This window comes from Delphinus delphis, chromosome 9 (genome assembly GCF_949987515.2).
Source record: "Delphinus delphis chromosome 9, mDelDel1.2, whole genome shotgun sequence".
Classification (NCBI taxonomy): domain Eukaryota; kingdom Metazoa; phylum Chordata; class Mammalia; order Artiodactyla; family Delphinidae; genus Delphinus; species Delphinus delphis.
Window position 1 is genome coordinate 42,207,347 of NC_082691.1, and position 6,120 is coordinate 42,213,466.

Consider the following 6,120-nt stretch of genomic DNA (forward strand, 5'->3'; position numbering starts at 1 on the left):
TTACTTCAAGCGGTTTCGCCACACGACTAATTGGTCACAGGGCTATTTCGCCATAAAAGATAAATAACTTGGTCTTCCCTGGTGGCGCAGTGGTTGAGAATGTTCCTGCCAGTGCAGAGGACACGGGTTCGAGCCCTGGTCTGGGAAGATCCCACATGCTGCGGAGCAACTGGGCGCGTGAGCCACAATTACTGAGCCTGCGCGTCTGGAGCCTGTGCTCCGCAACAAGAGAGGCCGCGATAGTGAGAGACCCGCGCACCGCGATGAAGAGTGGCCCCCGCTTGCCACAACTACAGAAAGCCCTCGCACAGAAACGAAGACCCAACATAGCCATAAATAAAAAGAACAAATAAATTAATTTAAAAAAACCCTACATCATAGCGTTATTATTAAAAAAAAAAAAGATAAATAACTGGTCGACAGTTACATTACCCTAGAAAAGATGACCTATCAGTCTTTGCAAATTCTTAGGTGAGCTAATCCAAGCCTGGTTCTGTTAGGGTGAGTTATAACTTGAATGTTTTGTAATGGAAAATAATATTATTTAAATGCCATTAAAATTTCTCCTAACAAAGACTTTATTTCGAAATGAATATATTTCTTAGGCTCCAATTAGTAGCATTAATATACTGTGATGCAGTGAGTCACAAACCTTGGTCCATAAAAAGTTGTATCAGAATTTCCCGGGGTGGTTTATTATCCAGAATCTTGGGCTCTATCTCCAGAGACTATATTCAGCATGTCGAGGATAAGCCTGGGAATCTACAATTATAAAATGTTTCCCAGGTGACTTTGATGCACAATTAAGTTTAGGGAAAAAAATATGGAATTTAGATTTAGAAGGCGAGACTCAGGTCTAGATAATTCCAGACCAATTCTATTGTCTCTTGAAGTGTAGATTTCTTCATCTTTAACACAGATGATAATATCCTCTATCAGGGTTGTGAGGATCCCTGAAATAATATACACAAAAAAAGGCAATTCTGGAATAGAAAATTACTTAACTACTGAAATACATTTTAAAGGCATTGATGCCTTTTTATACAGACTTTATGAAATCTTAGAATGCTTGCTATGCCACAGTCCCATTCCAAGGAATTCCTAGCCTGAAACCCATTCCAAGGAACTCCCAGCCCATAGCATCATTACAAAAGGTTCCCATGCCAACAGGCCTCATGCCAAGAGATTCCCATGCCAGAATTTTTCAAGGCATTAGTACCAATTTGCTTATTTATGTATAAATACTATTAATAATAAAAGATTCTCCTTTTTTTAATTGTAAACTTTTATTTCACCTTTTATGTGTTTTGTTTTGTTTGGGTGAGCTCCTTCCTTTTTTTCTTCAATAATGTAAACATTATTTTCAACTGTATAGTTCTTTTTGTTAATGGAGATACTGGTTAATTATAGAAAAGTGGTTAAAAACAAAGTTACAACCATAAAATAAAACATTTTTAAGCTGTTAAAATATGCAAATTTCTCACATGTAATTTAAATGCAAATGTAGTATAAAGTATATATACAGCAGGATCCTCATAATGTAATAAATTATACCCATCCCATACATATATATAGTTATATATGTCTATATGATGTATATTTCAAATTCTGAAAGAATGTATATGAAAATTTTTTTTTTTTTTTTTTTTTTTTTTTTTTTGCTGCACTGCGTGACTTGTGGAACCCGGGCCCTCGGCAGTGGAAGAAAGGAGTCCTAACCACTGAACTGCCAGGGAATTCCCCTGTATTTTCCCAATTTTTTACATTGACTGTGCATTATTTTACAATTTTTGAAAAATTACTAAAATTGGGCTTCCCTGGTGGCACAGTGGTTGAGAGTCTGCCTGCCTGATGCAGGAGACACGGGTTCGTGCCCCGGTCCGGGAAGATCCCACGTCCCACATCCCACATGCCCCGCGGAGCGGCTAGGTCCGTGAGCCATGGCCGCTGAGCCTGTGCGTCTGGAACCTGTGCTCCGCACGGAAGAAACCACAACAGTGAGAGGCTCGTGTACCGCATAAAAAAATAAAATAAAAGCGTACTGGGGCTTCCCTGGTGGCGCAGTGGTTGAGAGTCCGCCTGCCGATGCAGGGGACACGGGTTCGTCCCCGGTCCGGGAGGATCCCACATGCCGCGGAGCGGCTGGTCCCGTGAGCCATGGCCGCTGAACCTGCGCATCCGGAACCTGTGCTCTGCAACGGGAGAGGCCACAACAGTGAGAGGCCCGCGTACCGCAAAAAAAAAAAAAAAAAAAAAAAAAATTACTAAAATTATTTCTTGAATTATAAAAAATAGATGAGCATAGTAGAGGATATAAATGGCCAAATTATATCAGATCTTGCCATGTAAATATCTGCCACGATTCCCTGCGTAATTCAGGCACTAGCATAAATAAGACTTTCAGCTTGGCCTAGGAGACCAGGGGGTGTGGGCTCCCCCAGGATGATGCAAAAGCTTGTAAATCGGTTCTATAATCTGAGGAGTAGTTTCCAGTTACACAATTAGCCAAAACTCAAGATGTAAACATAGTAAATACCCGTTTTCCCAGCAGAGAGGTTAGTCCCACCTGACCTATAACAAGGGAGACTGGTACAGCAATTTCCCTACCATATAAGAGTCAAGGGATACTAAAATGTAAATTGAGCACCTATGTGTACCTCATTTCAGATTGTTAGTAAACCAAATATGAGATGAAACAGATACTAAATAATTTCACCCAATAACAGAATAATTCAGACATTTGTGAAATATTTTTTAATTGACTTTGTAGGGACATAACAGAGAAATGTCATAGGATGTTTTAGGTAATAGGTTGAATGTCATTTATTGTCATGACTTTCAGAATCTAAAGTTGCCTGTAAAGAATACCGGAAAGGGACTTCTCTGGTGGCGCAGTGGTTAAGAATCTGCCTGCCAATGCAGGGGGCACGGGTTCGAGCCCTGGTCCGGGAAAATCCCGCATGCCCCGGAGCGCCAAAACTACCGAGCCTGTGCTCTAGAGCCTGTGAGCCACAACTACTGAGCCTACATGCCACAACTACTGAAGCCTGCATGCCTAGAGCCCATGCTCCGCAGCAACAGAAGCCACCACAGTGACAAGCCCACGCACTGAAATGAAGAGTAGACCCTGGGCTTCCCTGGTGGCGCAGTGGTTGGGAGTCCGCCTGCCGATGCAGGGGACACGGGTTCGTGCCCCGGTCCGCGAGGATCCCAAGTGCCGCGGAGCGGCTGGGCCCGTGGGCCATGGCCGCTGGGCCTGCACGTCCGGAGCCTGTGCTCTGCAACGGCAGAGGCCACAGCAGTGAGAGGCCCGCGTACCGCAAAAAAAAAAAAAAAAAGAGTAGACCCTGCTCACTGCAACTAGAGAAAGCCTGCGCGCAGCAACGAAGACCCAACGCAGCCAAAAATAAATAAATAAAATAAATAAATTTATTTAAAAAAAAAAGAATAATGGAAAGAAAACCAGAGAGGGTACTGACTTTAGTAACAGAAGAACCAGGTTTGAATTCCAATTATACCACTTGACTGTAGTTGAATGGACTTAGGCATGTATAATGACCTCTCCAAACCTTAATTTCTCAACTATAAAACTGAGATAATTCTACTGCCTACTTTACAAAGTGTTCTGAGAATGAAATAAAGAATTGTGTATGGAAATATTTTGTAAAGTAAAAAAATTCACACAAACATGTGCACATATTCACACACATATCTAGTTTTTTTTCCCCCACCCTGGCAACTCTTAATCCATTTAAATTACAATTTATTTACAATTAAAATGACTACCTAGCTTTTTATTTGTTTAAGAGCCAGTGAGGATTTCACAGATTCAAACAGATATCCTGAGATGTAAGATATTACAAAAGATATTTTCTTCCCCAAAGCAACAGAATTGAAGATTTTAAAAGAGCAGAATCAATTCAAATCTAGCAACAGATTTCAAAGCTTTCACTTTAGATCTTCAAGTCATTTGCTGCAGCCATACCTCAGACAATATTCCTAGTAGGAGGGAAGTTAAAACACCATTTGAATGATTTCCTGCTGGGACTTCATTGTCAGCAACCTCCCTCACATCCTATTTCGGTATGACTTTCACACTTCAAGGGGTTGAAAAATGTTTCTTCAACTCGTAAAAAAATGGAGACCCTACATTGTGTATTTATATGCCAGCTCTATTTGCACCTTATCATTTACCAACCTGAACTAGTAACTAAAATCAAAAGCAAAATAAAACTTTAATCTGTGTATCTAGCAAAATAAGACTTTAATCGGTATATCTAAGTACACTGCCCTGACATACATACACTTTCAACATATAATTTGCATTTTAAAATAATTACACTAATGACTTTCCTTGGAAAATAGTTATGTGCAATCAAATAGCCAAATTATTATACTGTTTCAAGTCTTAGACTAAATCAGTGTGATGTTGCTCATCTAAACCAGAAGATTCTCAATGACCTGGGAAGACAGATAACAGAATTACTTTGGTCAGCCAAGTGAAGTCTTAGTATTTTTTTCCGATTTCTAACACAACTGGCACTCCAATGCAAGTACTAGTTATCTATATGTGTTACTGTCATAATATTTTTAAGCACACAAGTCCTGGAAAAAGAGATATCTTATCCATCCAACATCAAAATTAGTGCTTCCAGGGGAGAGAGAGAGCACACAAAACACATAAATAAACAAAAACAAAACACAAGTCCATTGAAACCATGACAAGGAAGTACAAAATATTTTACATTGATCCTCCTCTTCATTGATTCTTTCTGAGGCAGAGAAGTCTCCTGATTGGTTGTTGGAACTTAGAATTACTCAAGATAATTATAACCGAATGGCCAGAGGGATATACGCTGCCATTATGTCCTTCACCACAAAGAAGCGCTGACTCCCATAAGGAATACTGAATGTCATATTTGCCATGAAGGCAGCAAAATAAGAAATAAAGAAGCAAAAGAATGTTATCACTGATCTTAATGTATTAATATGGGCTTCAGTGCTGGCGTTTCTAAAACCAAGAGGTCCATTTTGCATCCCATTAGCGAGTTTATAGAGAGAAATGAATAACATAACAGTTCACCTCACAGATATGGCCAGAGGAAATATTAATGCCAAGCTGACAAGAAGCACTTCATTAATCTGCTTTGTCTTGAGTTTAGTCCTCTTTAGCATGGCATCCCTGAGGACATCAATATCCACATTTTTAGGGTAATCCACCTTGACACACAGAGTTGCAATGCTCACGGAGGTCAGCAGGCTTCCCAGAAGCAGTCAAGGCATTAACTTTGAGATCCTGAATTTCAGCCAAAGAAAACAGTACTGGGTGAAGTGTGTTATCTTGAGGCAGTAAAATACAAAGAGACAGGTGGCAAACCAGAGACTGACAGAGCTGAAAAACATCCCCCCAAAATCATCGCTGTACCATAAATTTTTACTCTATAAAAGAGTGGAAAGAACATGAGAAAAACTTTACCATTAACACTATCTGCAAACCAAATCTAGACATCCCTATGCATATGAAAAGGAGATGCATTGGTGTCAGCTTTCTGCTTTTGACCAATTCATTACAGTCGATGATTATAAGAAATCCATTTACTGTAATCCCTGTGATAAATTCTGCTGACATGAGGATAACATGAAGACGAGCTGACAAAGAGGAGGCCATGTTTCCTACCACAAATCTTACCTTTTCCTTGTGGATGGTGTCAAATACCTCCTCCATATGATGTTGCAGATAGAAACATACAGCACTGAGAAATCTGACCTTCTGCCAACTTCTGGATCGTAAGTAGAGTCTACCACTAGACTTTTTCCTTAAGGAAGAAAAATTGAGGGAGTACTTTTTAAATCTGGTGCCCTGAATTTGAAACTTAGGGAATGCACATCCAAAGATCTGAATGATGGTTAAGTCTTCCAATTACATCCCAGTAAAAACTGCCATATTGGCATTATTCAGTTCTCACGCTTACTCAATTATGCCAAACATCTGATTATAAATATTTTTTATTTAGGTTACTACTATTTCCTTTCTGTCTTTTGTTTTCTCCTAAGGACAAATGCCACATTCTTGGGACAGACAGCTATTTCTTATTATTGGCACAAGTATCCAGTCTCAGA

At 39.8% G+C, this 6,120-nt stretch overlaps 1 pseudogene; it reads right to left on the reverse strand.

Moving 5' to 3' along the window:
- Positions 1-4,759: 4,759 nt before the first annotated feature.
- On the reverse strand, positions 4,760-5,668 carry LOC132430637 (taste receptor type 2 member 2-like; annotated as a pseudogene).
- Between the last annotated feature and the right edge of the window lie 452 nt (positions 5,669-6,120).